We start from the raw sequence: 16,584 nt of genomic DNA, 5'->3' as shown, positions 1-16,584 counted from the left end.
CTTACCGAAGCGCGGTTTTTCAAATGTGTTTGCGGCATCTCAAATTTGACCAAAAAAGTGTTACGTTGCAAAAAAAAAAAAAAAGGAGTAGTCAAAAAATTAACGTTTGAAAAGCAAATCGTAAGCCAGCATAACGATGGATACTGTGATGTCACTTCTGATAGACCAACGTAAAAAGAAGCGCAAGATGACCAGAAAAAAAAAAAAAAAGACAAATAAAAGGAGCTTCCCTATTGGGAAACGTTCCAACAAAAACAAAGATAATTTCATGTGGTCTTTTGGTCTCCTTGACAGTAGGTGACCTGAAGAGCGCTCCTATTTTGGTAAAAATACTTTTTTTTACATATTCGATTACGGCTATGGAGAGGTGGCTTGAAACGGGAAAACGTAGCAAACCTTCTACATCAATGGAACCTGAGCAATTTTTAACTACTGAATCATCATCAACATTCACGGAACCGTCTTCAAAAAGTCAGAAGACCGTGATGGGTAAGTACCATTCTGTTTAGTGTAATACATGCGGGGCTCCCCGATTTTATACTATTCAGGGGGGTTACTTCTCGATTTTCCGAATGAAATTCCTAATTACCCACATCACTACATCTAATGAGAATATCTTTTCAATGCAATATTTCACAAAAAACTACTCGAAATTTGAAGACTCGTCAGACAAAATTTTCTGGGAAAGGAAAGTTTATGAAAGTTCACAGTGACCTCTCATCGAGTAGCCCCTGAATGCATGCTAATCAGGTATGCTTTGCAGTCAATATTTTGACATTATGAGTCCTATCGGAGCTAATGAGTTCAACTTTCTCTCTCTCTCTCTCTCTCTCTTTTTTTTTTTTTTTTTGAAATGTTTCATCTTTTATAAATTTTAATGGACTAAATAATACTCCTTTTAGTTATTAAAGATTAAGAGAAAATTATCCATTAATAATCCTACTTTACTGAACAAATTTTATTGAAATAACCATTTTAAAACTTATTGTCACGTGCCAGAAAAAAGCAGTTCATTTCTCTATCTCTTTCCCGTCGTCCGCTGATCAGAGTTCAATTATACACCAAATGCTGTTTGTTCTCTGTGTAGGGCAGTACTTTTCAATCTGTGGGATGTGCCTCTTAAGGCAGGCCTGTCACTTAAAGAGGATCAGGAGGGGCACTTTCCCTGCTGACTTTTGAGAAATCAGAAATTAATGTATTTACATGGGCATGGTTTTTACTGTTTTTTGGTTTCATATGCATTGAGTGTATGGAGGATTCAACAAAATAGCAAAATTTTGGTGCATTTGTTACAAAAAACCTGAAAAAATTAAGAAAATACTTTAAAAGGTTGCATTATTAAAATATGACATCATGAGAGAGCTTAATTACTTGTGTCTTATTTTATTTTTGTAGTTGTGTTTTTCGTTGGTTTGTGAATGTCATAACGGAGAATTATATACTTTACTTTTTTAATTAAAATACATCAAATCATAGGCGGATTCAGGCCGAAAGATTTGGGGGTGCAACAATAACAGGAATCTGGGGAGGGGGAGGGATTCCCGGAATAACAAGGCAGTGGCGAAATCAGAAAATAATTTTAGGGCAAGACTCACTTTTAAGTCTAAAAAACGCGATGTAAACCATATTTAGTAAATTTAAGGGGATGGGTAATTCTTAACATTTTAAACTGCAGAAAAAGTCTTAAACGAAAGTCGATATTAGATGCAATGGGTGAATCCAGCTACTGGTTTGGAATGGGATTCACGCCCAAGAAAAAATTTTAAATAGTATTTTTGAAAACGCAGTTTTACAGTTCTTGGTGATATTTTAGGGGCAAGAAAGGTACGTGTGGCTCCAAGGCTATTCTTAGAAATTTTAGTCTTATGAATGTGATTATAGTCCATATTTATAGTTTGGGTTAGGAATGAAACTCATAGACTGTCTCCATTCGATTTTTTGAAAAGCAGATAGACATACGTACCCCCCCCCTCCCCCACGCTACCTCTTTAATTTTTCGTAACTGAAGTTCCAAAAAAACTACGGAGGACAATTTTTGATGCTGTTACGGGACAGGGTGTTCTGGAGCTCTCCCCTGGAAAATTTTCGAAATTGAAGTCCTAAAAATGAAGTTCTGCAATACTCCATGGTATTAAAAAAGGATTCTCCCACTTAAATATTTCGAAACAGTAGTTTTCAAAACCAAAATATTAACACTCTTTGGTAAAATTAGAGGAAGGGGTTGGAGGCCCTTGTTCGAATATTTTCCAAAATTAAAGTCTTAAACACATGAGTGTAAGACCATATTTGGTAACGTTAGGCACACTGCAGTTTTTCAAAACTGAAGCTCCAAAAACGCAATTTTAAATGATTTTCGATGTATTTAGGTGATTAGAAGATCTTCCTTGGAAATTTTGCGAAAGTGAAAAATAAAGAAACGAAATTTGAGGTACTCTGTAATAACTTTGGCTGGGAAAGGGCTTTGGAGAAGAAACATTTCGAGGAATAATAGAAAAAATGAAAACATAATAGAAAAAATGAAAAAAAAAAAAAGAGAGGGGGGAGATATGAAAGAAAGAGCATTGTACGAGGAGGGGGGAGGAGGCACACAATTCGCCACCAATAATTTGAAACTGTTGAAAAATTTAAATGTCAATATTTCTTTTTGAAAGAAATTAAGAATTTTTCCCAACATTATTTTTTTTCGTAAAATAACTGCGTTTTCCCAAAATGAAATCTTTTCTTCTCTTCAATAATAAAGAATATTAAAAAAAAAAAAAATCTACTCAAAATTTTGTGGGGAGGGTCACCAGTTTTGTGCCCCCTCCCCCCTGGATGCACCACTGCAGCAAAATGTCTGGGAGTCTTCCTTCAAAAATTTTTGAAAATTTACCTTAAAAATGTTGGTTTTCGGTTGATTTTATGTAGATTTTCTTGATAAATTTTCTTGCAATACCCATGGTTTTTTTTTTTTTTGGGATTTTATTAGACATTGTTGTTTAAAAATAGAAGAATTGATATTGATATACGAATAAATACCCACTTACAGAACATACAATTATTCTATACAATAACACAGCACTGAACAATAAATTGTTTGTGAAGTTTCTTTATTTGCATGAAATTATTTATTAGTTTTTTTTTTTCCAAATGGATAAAATTATTTTAATTCTTAATATCAGCACAGTTATGTTTTTCTTGCACTAGCGACGTGTGGTGATACACTGGATTCAAGTAAATTTACTAGTATAGCAGCTATGAAATTTTTCCCCCAACTGCGTTTCTGAGTGAAATATACTAAACTATTTTTTTTCAAAACCCAACCAAAAATTTTGGGGGTGCGGTGCACCCCCTGGCACCCCCGTAAATCCGCCTATGCATCAAATTAAATTCCTTCGAATCCAACGTGTGCCAAGAACTTAAAGCTGCAGGGTTTATCACTATGTAATATAAAAATTTAATTAAACAGTTGTCGCGGCTTATATATATATATGAGTCACATTTTGTTCTAAACAGCTTTGATTCCATAAAGCGGCTGATTCAATAAAGCTAGATTTCGTTTTTTATGATTTCATTCATTAAGAACGTTTAATTCAATTGTCCACTGTTTCAAAATGTTGAAAATTTGGTGCGGCTACTCTAAGTGTGCCGCCCTTCGTCGTGTAAAGCTGAAAGAAGCTTCACCTTATCAAAATCTTTTTGAAAATCAATATAAACAACATCCACACACTTTTTGTTATCTAAAGCCAAGGTAACCTTGTCGTAGAAATGCAATAAATTAGTAGCACACGATTTACCTTTCCTGAACCCATACTACAAACTAGTCAACAGACTATTATTCTCTAAGAAATTCATAATTTTAATTTTGATCAAGGTTTTGAAAATCTTACAAAATTACTGAAGTCAGACTTACAGGTCTATAATTCCCAGCATTACCTTTATACCCTTTTTGAAGAGCGGCGTTATGTTAGCCAGTTACCAGTCTTCTGGTACTATCCCTGAGTTATAAGAAGCATTAACAATATTTAAAATAACACCCACTAATTCCTTTGAACATTCAACTAAAGTATTTGGATAAATATTATCTGGTCCCGGAGCTTTAGTTGCTCTACTTTGTTTCAAATAAAATAGAACTTCCTCCCTGGAAAAAACAAAATACTCAAGCTGCATAATAGATTGTGTCTTGCTAGTGTCAACTGTTGAGAACTGTTTCTCTCGCACTGGCGATGTGTGGCGGCCGGATCACACAATAAGCTGCCTATTATTGTATTTTTGGGTTTACCTTCAAGTAAATTAACTTGCATTGTAGTTGTAGAAAAATATAAGTTATTTTACAAAATTCTCGAGGAAAAAAAATATAGTTTCTCCAGATAAAATATATTTCATTTAAATTTTCTTTGAAAATCCAACTAAAAATGTTGGGGGTACGGCGCACCCCCGTAAATCTGCCTATGTTCTCCATGGACCTTGAATGTTCCCGAATCTTTTGTCCTTGCAACCAAACACAACCAAAGATTAATTACAGCTATTTTTCGTACGCCAATTTTGTATATTTTCTGGGGGCGACCCCTCCCCCCTTCCTCTAATGTCACCAAAGACAAACTATAAAATGCATTTTTACAACTAGTAAATTTCGGTGCCTATTACTTTCTTCAAAGATATAAATTGTACCTAAGGAGTCTCTAACGTTTTACATGAATTCATCATTCTGTTTTTTTTTTTTTAATTAGAACTTGATACAGAAATTTGAAGAATGATTTATATGGGCGTTAAGTATTAGTCAAAACATGCAAATTGCTCTTCAGAGGCGGCACATTAGGTCTTTCCACACGGGCGGCCGACACCCAGGATCGGCCCTGGGGCTCGGGCTCTATAACTTCAAAAAGCTTTCGGGCTCGGGCTAATAGCAAAGTCTTTCTTCAATCTCTATACAAATACAACTTAAATGGTCTTATCTATTGGAGAACAGTTGTTACTTAAAGAGCGTGAGAAAAGTTCCTTTTTATGACTAGGTTGCTTTGTTGGGATACATTTTGAGAAATGACATCTATCACTTTATCTGATCTCCCAATCATCGAGTCCAGGTGCCTTCACATCTCGAAAGCGAACGATATCCGTTCTGCAAACCCTTGGGCAAGGACGTAGTCAAGGGGTGGGGGGAACCCCCCCCCCTCTTCTCGAAAGACCATTGTCTGCTTTTTGTCAATTGTTGCATCTCACGTAAACAAAAAATTTTCAAAAGAGAAAAATTTTATGAAACCCGTTATTCTCCCCTTAAATATTCCCATTAATCGGCAATTTTTCCGCATCCGAGTCAATTCAGAACACGAAAACCTCGTGAAACTGCAGTTCCCTCTTGCCGCCTATCTTTGTATATGCTGTGTCGCGTACACCGTCCGAAAATGACGAATGCCCGTTTCTTCTTTCAACTAAGCTGGGTTTTGACCTTGAAATTCGGCCTCTTTCCCTTGATCTACTAGATTGCCATCGGCAAAGTAATTAGAAACAAACATTTATTGCCACTTCTCCGTACCCAGTCTCACTGGCGTGGTTTTCTTTCTTTTTGAGCAATCACTATTGCTTATTGTTCTCACTTGACTGTTTTGATGTGCTATCATTTTATTTTCCCGCCAGCACCCTCTGCAGCATCACCGTCGACCGGTTCCTCACGATGCTGCTCCTCTAGCGAAAGCCATCTCCAGGTTGCGTCAATATCCTACACACACACACAAACATATGCACACACACGCATACATACTGATACCTACATATACACACACAACTACCCACACTCATGCCTGCACACAGACACAAACACACACGCCAACATACACATACACACTCGTGATTGCGAAAAACATAATTTGAATTCCAGACGTCAAAATTCAAATTAATTTTTTTTTTCTTTTGACTCTTTTTTCGTTTGGACTTGATTTCCTAGACACATGCTGCACGAAGGACAGCCAGAGTGGGGTGCATCCCTGGACAATCAGTAATTGAAATTCCTATTATTTTCTGTTTTAACACAGTATTTTTCTACCACACACTTATGGGAAACATATCTAAAACAAATTTGTAATCAGAAGAAAATTAAGTTCACACAAACTAGGTAAGTTGTAGTTTCCTTTTAAAGTTTTCTTAACAATACGAGCAATTTTATGTGTTAATGTGTTTTCCCATTTAAAAATTAAGTTCAGACAGCAACGAAAAAGAAATTCTGCACATTTCGTGCGTTTGAGGATGAAAAAAAGTGAACATTAATTATTAATTTATTTATTTTTGCTCTTTATATTTTTGGGATGATTCATTTCAGATTCCTTTTACATTTTGATTAATAATCTTATTTAAACTTTTAGTTTATTTTTAACAATAACAGATTACTTATGTCCCCAGAAGCTTACAACTTTTGAACTGTAATCCTGAAAAAAGTTCGTTTTTTTTTTGACCATTTGTGTCTTTTTTTTAGCTGAAGATAACATTAAGAAACTTCTCTCTCCTTTCTGAGAAACAAACTAGATTTTTTACGGATGTTTTTCCACCCAATACTTAAACATGAAGATGAAACATATTAAATGCCCCAAAAGAATTTGTGTTTAAAGGTAAAATAAGTGAATAAATAAAATTTGAAGTTGATGCAACGAAATTACTTTTCGCTGTATCAAAATTTTATAAAGCGAAGAATGAAATTGAAAATTACTCGAATATTTTACTGTGATCAGTTTATGAAATTGCAAGTTCGGCCGTATTAACACATGTGATTTAAAAGTACTTATTTGAAATTCGTACTTATAAATCTTACTGAATAGGGAAGTTTTCGATTTTTCAATTTTATTTTTATATGATAGAGTAACATGTAAGAATACTGTTGAATTTCTAAAAAATAAAAATATCAGCGTGCTCAAAATGTTCCTAGCGAAAACAAGGGATCTTCGGCGGAAGGCTGCCCATTCGCGCCCTGTGACGTAGGCTCGTGACGTTTCAGAAGCGCGCACTTTTGCGCGTGGATTTTTAAAAATTCATTAAAAATCAACCACGGTGTTTTAAAATTCGGCGATGGTGAATTTTTTAGTTTTGAGGGTCAATTAACAATATCCAATAGCCAAAATATGAACATTTAATAGGTTACAACTTCCCTATTGTGAGTTTATGTTTCCAAGAGAAGAGCCGTTAGTCATTTTTAACTGAAAAAAAAAAAAAAAAAATCTTTCTTCGATGTTGTTTCCGTTTTTCAAGTAAAGCATATTTGTATTTGCTTCATTGGAATTTTCTGATTGTTATTTACCGACTTTGCACTGAGGAATTATTTAGTAAGCATCTATGCATCCATCATTAGTAAATTTCGAAGGTAGCATTAAACGTAACAAAAACGGACATGTGCATTTAACTATAAATTACCAGGTGAAAATTTCTGATATTTACTGCATTACAAGCAAATAATTTTAAAAAGGTGAATGCGAGGTAAATTTTCTTGTGTTTTTCACTTCCATATTAGTTTTTTTGAGCAATCACGATTGCTTATTGTTTTCATTTGACAGTCCTTGACGTTACGGTTCCTTTTTCAGCTTGGACCAGGGCTGCAGCACCACCGTCCACTGGTGGCGGCACGGCTGGTCCTGAGCACTGTCCACCGGAATCCACTTTTACTGGGCGGTGGCGTCCATGTCCTACACACGCATGCTCATACACACTCCCCTACGCGTGCACGCCTTGCCTTTACACACATACACACGCCTACGTGCACACACGTAAGCCTACACACACAACTATACACACACGTAAGCCTACACACACAACTATACACACGTAACCACCCAGGAGGAGGGAATGCTTGGGGGGGAGCCATTTCTGAAAACAATAACTCTAATCAGTAGGGTCTTGTCGCAACTCGTGATTGCGAAAAACATAATTTGAATTCAAAGTTTCGGAATTCAAATTAGAGTTAATTGGGGGAAATGGGTCACATTTTAATTTTTTTTTTTTAACTCTTAATTTCTTCAAGTTAAAATTACTTGCTATTTCTTGCACTAGAATATATTTTTCAAACATCCCATAAAAGAATGAAAAAAAAAAATCAATACCTACGTTATAAAATATGATATGCTTTCGAGAACACAGGATGATTACAAAATTGCTCCTAGAATGGAAGTTATACCAATTTGAAAATGAAAGAATAAAAAGTGTTATTATTGTTATATTTATTTTGGAAGATTTTTTTTGAATCATTACTGGATTTTTAACCACAATTATTCTAAGAGTTTTTACAAAAGATTGTCTTCAGACTTTGGAACATCAGATGACTGAGGAGCAAAAAAATTGCAAACTGAGGCTATAAGAAACCAATAAGTTTTGTTTCCAGAAATTGGCTATAGCTTTGTGAATACATATTGTTGAAAATGTATCTAATTTGATGCTGCTGTATTATCAAAAACGGGACGAAGACTACCTTAATGATCAAAATTTGACGTTTGACTCCAAATTATGAAATTTTCGAATATGACGCTTACTGCTAATAAAGACAGTAAAGTAACCAGGTTGTAATCAAATATTGCCACTATAATTCGTAGCAGAGCATTTTGTCATTTTCCCTGTAGTTGTTTACAATTATTTTTTTAATTTGAAAAAGACTGATTTGTACAGAAATTGTTTTGCATCGGCAGAATAAACAGAACTCGTGTTTGGTGGTGAGATAGGTGGGTGCAATGCCTCCTCTTGATTTTTTAAATGAAGCATCAAATTGAAAACATCAGAGGAAAATTGCCAATAATGTTCAAATCATTCATGACCTTATAAAAAAACATTCATAAAAAGCAATCATTTGCATTTTCTCCAAAATGTTGTTAAAATAAAAATACATAGATGCTTAATTTCATTCATTATACATTCATTATACACATTCCATTACTCTTCAGGTAAAAGATCTCTCAGGTATTCGTTTGGCTTGACAAAATTAAACCCCTAGTGCAGTTTCGCATCGCAGAGAGCTCAAGTGTCTCCATCTGGTGGAAACTCGGTGCCAAATTTTCCTGTGCCAGTCACATCCGCGCCTTAATGGTAGCATATGAAAGACTAGATGCCATATCGGTGGTTCGCACTAGATCCAAAAAGGCTAAAGCCTCTAAAGAAGCCCAATTAGAAAGAAAAAAAATACCACAACGGATTCTAAGATAGCTTGATTTACCAAGTCGTTGCAAAAAAATAGTAACGATAAAAAAACGGCAATAAGCTTTTAAAAAAATGATTTCAGCAAAGGAAGTCACCGTCCCTCAAGGAATTAATAGTTCGTTCAAGCTTTTAAATGATGGTTAGAAATGATAATTAGAAAACGAATAAAATTAGAAATGTCACTCAATTTCGTATTATCAAGAGAATGTCATAAACGTAAATAAATAAAGAACTAGTTCAAGTTTTTTTAAATGAAACCTCGCTAATATTTTCATCGAGAGGGTGGTTGAATTTTGCCAGAAATCTTGTTCAAATCGAACAGGGTGGCGGAATTCCGTTATATAGAATTCATACAGTTATACATTCGACTCGATAGATATAGATTTCTTTATTTTTTTCAAATAAAATGGCTTGTACATTTTTTGTTGAAATATATTACAAAGCTTCAACATTTTATTAAATTATCACCTGCATTTTCCAAGTAATCCCTAGAACAGTTTTCGTTTTCCGATTTTCTTTTATTGTGAACTTTTTATTAATAGGAATTATATCACTCATTTTCAAAGCATCAGAACAGAGGAAGCTTATGTGATAGAATTTTTCTACCCATGTTTGGAAACTTAGTATGGGATAACTTTTAGTTTAATGTTAACTTTATAAACTGACAATAATTTCTTTGCCACTTAATATAAAATTTTTGTTAACTAATTCTAACTAAATGCTCCATCAATTTCAATTATCTAATTAATTTTAGTTAATTATATTTTCATTAATTATTTTTAATTGGATTTATTTTTTAACGTAAATATGAGCTATTAATTCTGCTTTAAGCATGCATCCTCTTTTGAAGTTCGTGCAACCTTGCCCCCCCCCCCTTAACAAAGTTCTAGCTACGTGCCTGCCTTGGGGTGTAATTGAATGGTCAGTCGAAAGTGAAGACAAAGTGATGCAAACCCCCGTGGTGCTTAGGTCATTAGAGAGAAGTCATTAAACAACTTTCTTCTATAACGTTGACTGTTGACGAAATTGTTACGACTTTGAAAGGAGCATTGTGTTATATGAAAGGAGAGAAGGTTAGCACTCCCTAATGCTAGAAATACTATAACGGGTGACTGGGTGACAGGAAATCTTTTCCCAGCTCTACTAAATTCTATGAGTGGATTCAAGATAAAAACATTCCCACTCGTATAAGCAAAAAAAAAAAAAAAAAAAAAAGACGATGGAATTCTTGATTTAACCGTAGTAAGTGCAGAACTGGTCAGAGAGTTATTTTGGTTTAGAATCGAAGAACACGGGGAAAGTGATCATTATCCTATCATAGTTAGAAATACAGAAAAGAAAAATTGCACCAAAATCAAAAGATACGTTAATTGGAACAATTTTAAAGATAATATGAGTAAAATTATGAATAATATTGATTTCAATGGGTTTAACTGCAATACTTATATTCAGTTCACTCACCTTATTGATTCTAATGTTGAAAATTTTACTAAAGTGATTAAATATAACAATAATAACTCAAATGACAATTGGTGGAACAGGGAGCGTGCAAAAAAGAAAAAACAGAAGAATCAAGCAAAAAACAGAGCCTATAGATCACAACTTGTTGCTGATTGGATTGAATATAAAAAAAATTAACGATCTTCAGAAAATGTATAATTGAAGCCAAAAGAAAATACTGGGAACACATAAATTACAAAATGAAACAACCTAAAGATATCTATAAATCTGTTAACAAGCTCAAAAACATTATGAATAGAACAGCCATCAATAACCTTGTTTTAATGAAAGACAATATTGAATATTTTGAAGAAGACAAGCAAGTGGAGCTTTTTGCTAAACATTTTGAAAAGAAAATAGACACAACTAAAAAAACTTATACAATGGAAAGGAAAATCAAAGGCAATACCCACATTTTTACAATAGAAGAATTACAAAAAGAGATTAAGGAACTTGAAAACACATCAGCTGGATCAGATAAAATTTCGAATAAAATTATTAGAAATTTACCAGAAAAAACAATTGAGATTTGTCTAAATATTTTCAAGAAGGAAAGATACCAGATAATTGGAAAACATCAATGATAATACCTATATGCAAACCTGGGAGAAACCCACAAGACATAGATAGTTACCGACCTATTGCCTTAACCCAATGTTTTTGCAAATTGATGGAAAAGCTCATCTTGAAAAGGCTAACATGGTGGGAAGAAGAAACAAGAAAGTAAAATATTCCCAAATTACATACACGGATTCAGGAAAGGAAAAGTGCCGAAGATTGTGTAGGGCAAATAATTAATTCATTAAAGTTTTTAAGAAAAGAAAAGAACACAGTTTTTCTTGTATCTATGGATATAAAAGGAGCATACGATAACATAAACAATAAATGAAATCCTAGTAGAAAAACTTAGGACATTGAAAATAGAACAGGAAATTATAAACTGGATTAAAGAGTGGCTGCTGAATAGGAAACTGGTAGTTAAATGGAGAAGTAAGATATCAACAGAAAGAAATGTCGATTTTGGACTGCCACAGGGGTCTATTTTATCGCCTTTTTTGTTCAATTGTTTTATGACTGGTTTTTACTGTTGTAATAATACTTGCAAAGTATATATATATGCGGATGATATCTCCTATGTAATCTTCAACAAAGACAAAGACACTGCGACAACGGCCCTCAAAAATTTTATAACTGATATTGAGAAATGGTCAGAAATCAACAAGTTAACATTCTCAGCGGAAAAGAGCAGCATCCAAAACATGACAGCCACGAGAAATAAATATACAGATATCATAAAGATAAATGGAAAAACCATTCCTTGGAAAGTTCAACATAAATTACTGGGTGTCCATATTGATCACAACCTGTCATGGAGGAAACATACTAATGAAGTTGAAAGGAAAATCAATAAGAGCAGTAATGTCATTAAGTATTTGGGAAGCAGAACAGGTTTCAATAATGATAACCTTCTTAAAATTATCAAACAAGTAGTACTGCCGCAAATTGATTATGGAAATATATGTAGAATTAAGGACACTAAATATAACAGAAATAAACTAGATACTATCGCAAATAAAGTTATCAGGAACGCACTAAAACTTAACAACTTCGCACCGAATGCTGTTATTAGATATTTCACTAATATTGATATGTACGAGAATAGGTTGAAATGGAAAACCATAAAGTGGAAGCTGAAAATAATGTATAAGGAAGATAAACATATCAACACTGAAACACACAATCAGATAAGTTCAACAGAGGTGGAAGAAGATGTTATGAACTTCTGTAAAAGCTTTATGAACTTATATAACACCAATCACTGGAAAGATAAAAAGCTGGAAAACAACCCACCATGGTACAACAAAAAACTTGAAATAATCACGGATGAAAGAAGATTTCAACGAACACAAGTTAAAGAAGAAATAAAACAGGACTTTCTAGAATTTTTAAATGAAAATAAAGGTAAAGAAGTCTGGGCTACAGATGGTTCCAAAAACCGGAATTATGTCGGTTTTGGAATCGTGAATCAAAACAAAGATGTTAAGAGAAAAATTCAGATTCCTAACTTTTGCTCTATTTTCACAGCTGAGCTTGCTGCCATTTACTATGCCACCAAATACTTAATTAATGCTGAGTCTCCCACTATTATTCTTACAGACAGCCTTAGTGTGATTAATGCTATTTGTAATGAAAAAAAGAATCAAGACCCCATTGTTAGAATTACAAGAATTTATCTAGAGAAATTAACCAATAAAAATGATATTACTTTAGTGTGGACTCCTAGCCACTCAGACATTGATTTAAATGAAGCAGACGGAATGGGAAGATTGGGCGCCGGGAACATTGGGCGCCGAGCACTATAGCGCCGGGAAGTTTGGGCGCCGAGCATTTCAGGCGCCGGGAACTTTGGGCGCCGGCAAGCGAATTTTGAAACCCTCTCAATTAAGCGCTTATCACACGATCCAACATGAGACAAGTCCAAGCAACGCTGAAGTTCGAGCTATCCTCTATACCAGCCAACACTGGCAGAGCTCAGACTTGTTTCTAAACCATGACGTCATCGTTACTATTGTGGGTTGCCGTAAAAGTTCGGATCGTCTGCTCTCAAAACAAATACTTGGTTTGCTAAAATAAGTTTTTATCTCTTCATGCGGGCTTTTTTTTTACTTGTTTCATCGCCGATAGTTTTAGTAAATAATGTTTGAAAAAAAGGACTTTATTTTGATACATTTTTTTTTTGTTCCGTATGCTATTTTTTACTTCCTTTTTTCAATAAAAATCTTGTCATTGTTCACTTTCAAGTAAAAAAAGGTGCTAAATTTTAACTGCATAAAAATTGTCTTTTTTGTCTTCATTTGTTTGGTTATTAATTTTTCCCTATGCAGATTCAAAATAATGCCTTATGAAAAATGGCTTTTATAATTTAGTTCCATGATTTTTTTTCACCTCGTTTGTGCGCAGAAATGCAGAAGAAATTTATTGAATTTAAAATTTTCCTAAAAAAGTGCTATTAATGTAGGTTTAATTAACTAAAGACTAACAGCTGAAGTAAATTAATTTTATATCAATTTTATAATAACAAAAAGGCTTTTTTTCCCACAGAATACATTTAGAAATCTGCTGCCCCCCTCCCCCCCACACACACATAACTTTTAAGTGAATAGTCAGATTTGAACAAACTTTCTGTTTGAAAAATTTCAGCGAGCACACCTCATTTCCAGATTTTACTTTTTGATTTGAAATATATTTTGTTCCTTTTTTTACGCATTAAAGGAATGTAACATTAGCCTCTAAGGGAAAATTTAAGGCAAAGATAAATCCCTAACTTAAAGGTGAATTTGCTTCAAACAAACAGTAGGAAAATGTTCTTGGTGATGAACATGTATATAGAAAAGGTATTTGTCAATTTAACTATTTTAAAAGTATTTTTTGAACAACTGAAAATTTTTTAACATTCAGAATGACAGAAAACATTATTTTTTATCACCTAAAAAAAATTAAGGGGGGGGGGGGATTTGTGCAGATTTTGAATACATTCTCAATTTTTGGTATCAAGGAATAGACAAAAAAGCTATCACTAAAATTGAAATGCCATATCTCGTAGACCTGAATATTGACACAAGAGATAAACATGACTGAACCAAAATGAAAGGAATATGAAATGCAAATGGTTTTACTAATGCTGCGGAATTGGAGGGAAATGCCTAGCTACCAATTCTGACTCCTGTACCATACCATTAGTCGTAATCCGACTCCCCAGCTGTGGCAGAAATTCATTACTTCCATCCTTTTTTTTTTTTGTTTTACTTCATAAGTTAATTTATTATATTTTCCCTATTCAGATTAAAAATGTACATTATGAAAAATTGTTTGAATAATTTAGTTCTATGATTTTCTTTCTCCATGCATGTACAAAGAAATGCTAGAGAAAATTTTAGGGCCTCCAACTCCGACTCCTGCACCCCCAAAATTAGTCGTACTTCCACTCTGCAGCTTCGGCACAAATTCCTTATTTTCATCCCTTTTGTCTTACTTTATTGAGTACCGGTACTGGCACGGCTTTGCCAGTAGTAGAAAAATAAAAGGTGGTTTGGTTTGCCTGTATATTTACAAATAATGGATGATGAATTTCTTGCCAATTTGCTGTGTTCATTTGCTCTCAAATGTTACGGTTCCATGTTATGATAAATTGGAAATTTATTTGTCCAGGTTATGATAATTTCCTTGGTAAAATATTCTTAACATTGGAATAGTAAAAGAACAAAATGGAATTTTTGAAAAATTTCTTCGAGGTGCTCACCCCTATGCTACAAACTAATTCTGCGCCAAATTTCATAAAAATCAGCCGAGCGGTCTAGGCGCTATGCGCGTAACAGACGTACAGAGATCCAGAGACAGACACAGACTTTCATCTTTATTATTAGTAAAAGATTATTTTTTCCCTATTCAGGTCAAAAATTTTACAAAATGAAAAAGTTTAAATTACTAATTCAATGATTTTCTTGCTCCATGCTTGTACACAGAATTTTTTGAAAACATTTTTGGTCCTCTGACACCTGTATCCCAAAACTAATTGTACTCTGACACCAGTACGTAGTGTTTTCAACCCTAATACTACCCTAATATTAATATCTGTACCTCAGGTCAGAACAACGTAAGTCATATAATTGTAACTTTAGAGGCGAGAGGAAAAACTTTTGTCTGCCGCATGCAAAATATTGAACATGCGCTCAACACAGACACAAATGCCTACATACACACACACGAACTCCTACACACACAGCACTGCATACACAACACGCACACACATGCATACATACATATATACACGCACCCACATACATGCGCCTACACAAACACACGCTCGTGATTGCGAAAAACATAATTTGAATTCAAGATGCCAAAAATTCAAATTAATATAATTTTTTTTTAGACTTGCATTCACATGGCTCGATGCGGAATGAATAGGATTCTACGTACAATATAATAATGAACGAATTGAAAATCACAATTTTTGGACTTACATCAGTCTGGCTCTGAAGTATAGATATTATGGAAGAGGTATGGAAAGTGTTCACATAAGCAGGAAGATGTTATATTCACAAGTAAATCCATTTTATCTACCTTACAGCTGACTTTCAAAAGAAGTTGATTCAATTTAAAAAGTTATGTCATAAATTCACTTGCATGTTCATATAATGGTTTGCAACAGCTAAGTTTAGCTCCATAATTAGTTTAAAATATGTTTTTACAAGGAAAGGACATATTGGTCAAATTATATACAACACCCGCTAAAACAAAGATTATGTCACCAAGAGGTAGGACTGGTACTGTCATATTTTGAGAATTTTAAATATTTTTTGCTTGAGGTTATCTTACTAAAACATGCCATGTACACATGTGACCCATGTTCAAATGTGCCCCTTTTTCCCCTACATAGTCATAAAAAATGCAAATTAACATCTAAAATACATCATTAAGAGTTGTGCTAAAAATGTTTATTTTTTAAAAAAGAAATTAATAAACTCATAATTAAAAAATCAACTTTAAGAAATCTTACTGTGTTCAAAAAATTCAGGTAGAGTCTTAAAAAATGCAAATTATTATCTTAACTACTAAAGGCAAAACTTGATGAAGGAAACATGAAAAGTTATTACATCATCCCATTTAATTGAAAATTTTCCATCAAACCCTACTTCATACCGGATAATCCCCACATATATACCGGATAACCCCCCATATCAATATCAGATTAACTACTGGATATCCTGCAAAAATCTATCAGATATCCCGTACGGTGTGGGCTGGCTGGATCAGATACCGGATTGTTAAAAAAAATAACCGGAAACCGAATAGTTCCCAAATAATTGGTGCAACATTGTTAACATATTCGCAAAGTAATGATATGAACAGCAAGTACACCAAATTGAATAACAATGTTTA

General features: G+C 33.9%; 1 non-coding gene across 1 annotated transcript; it reads left to right on the top strand.

Moving 5' to 3' along the window:
• Positions 1 to 10,192: 10,192 nt before the first annotated feature.
• LOC129234695 (U6atac minor spliceosomal RNA) lies at positions 10,193 to 10,229 on the top strand. Its single transcript, XR_008581566.1, has one exon. It is a non-coding gene; the product is annotated as a U6atac minor spliceosomal RNA (small nuclear RNA).
• Positions 10,230 to 16,584: the final 6,355 nt, after the last annotated feature.

This window comes from Uloborus diversus, chromosome 1, assembly GCF_026930045.1.
Source record: "Uloborus diversus isolate 005 chromosome 1, Udiv.v.3.1, whole genome shotgun sequence".
Taxonomy (NCBI): domain Eukaryota; kingdom Metazoa; phylum Arthropoda; class Arachnida; order Araneae; family Uloboridae; genus Uloborus; species Uloborus diversus.
This window is presented reverse-complemented; position numbering and strand designations above follow the sequence as displayed.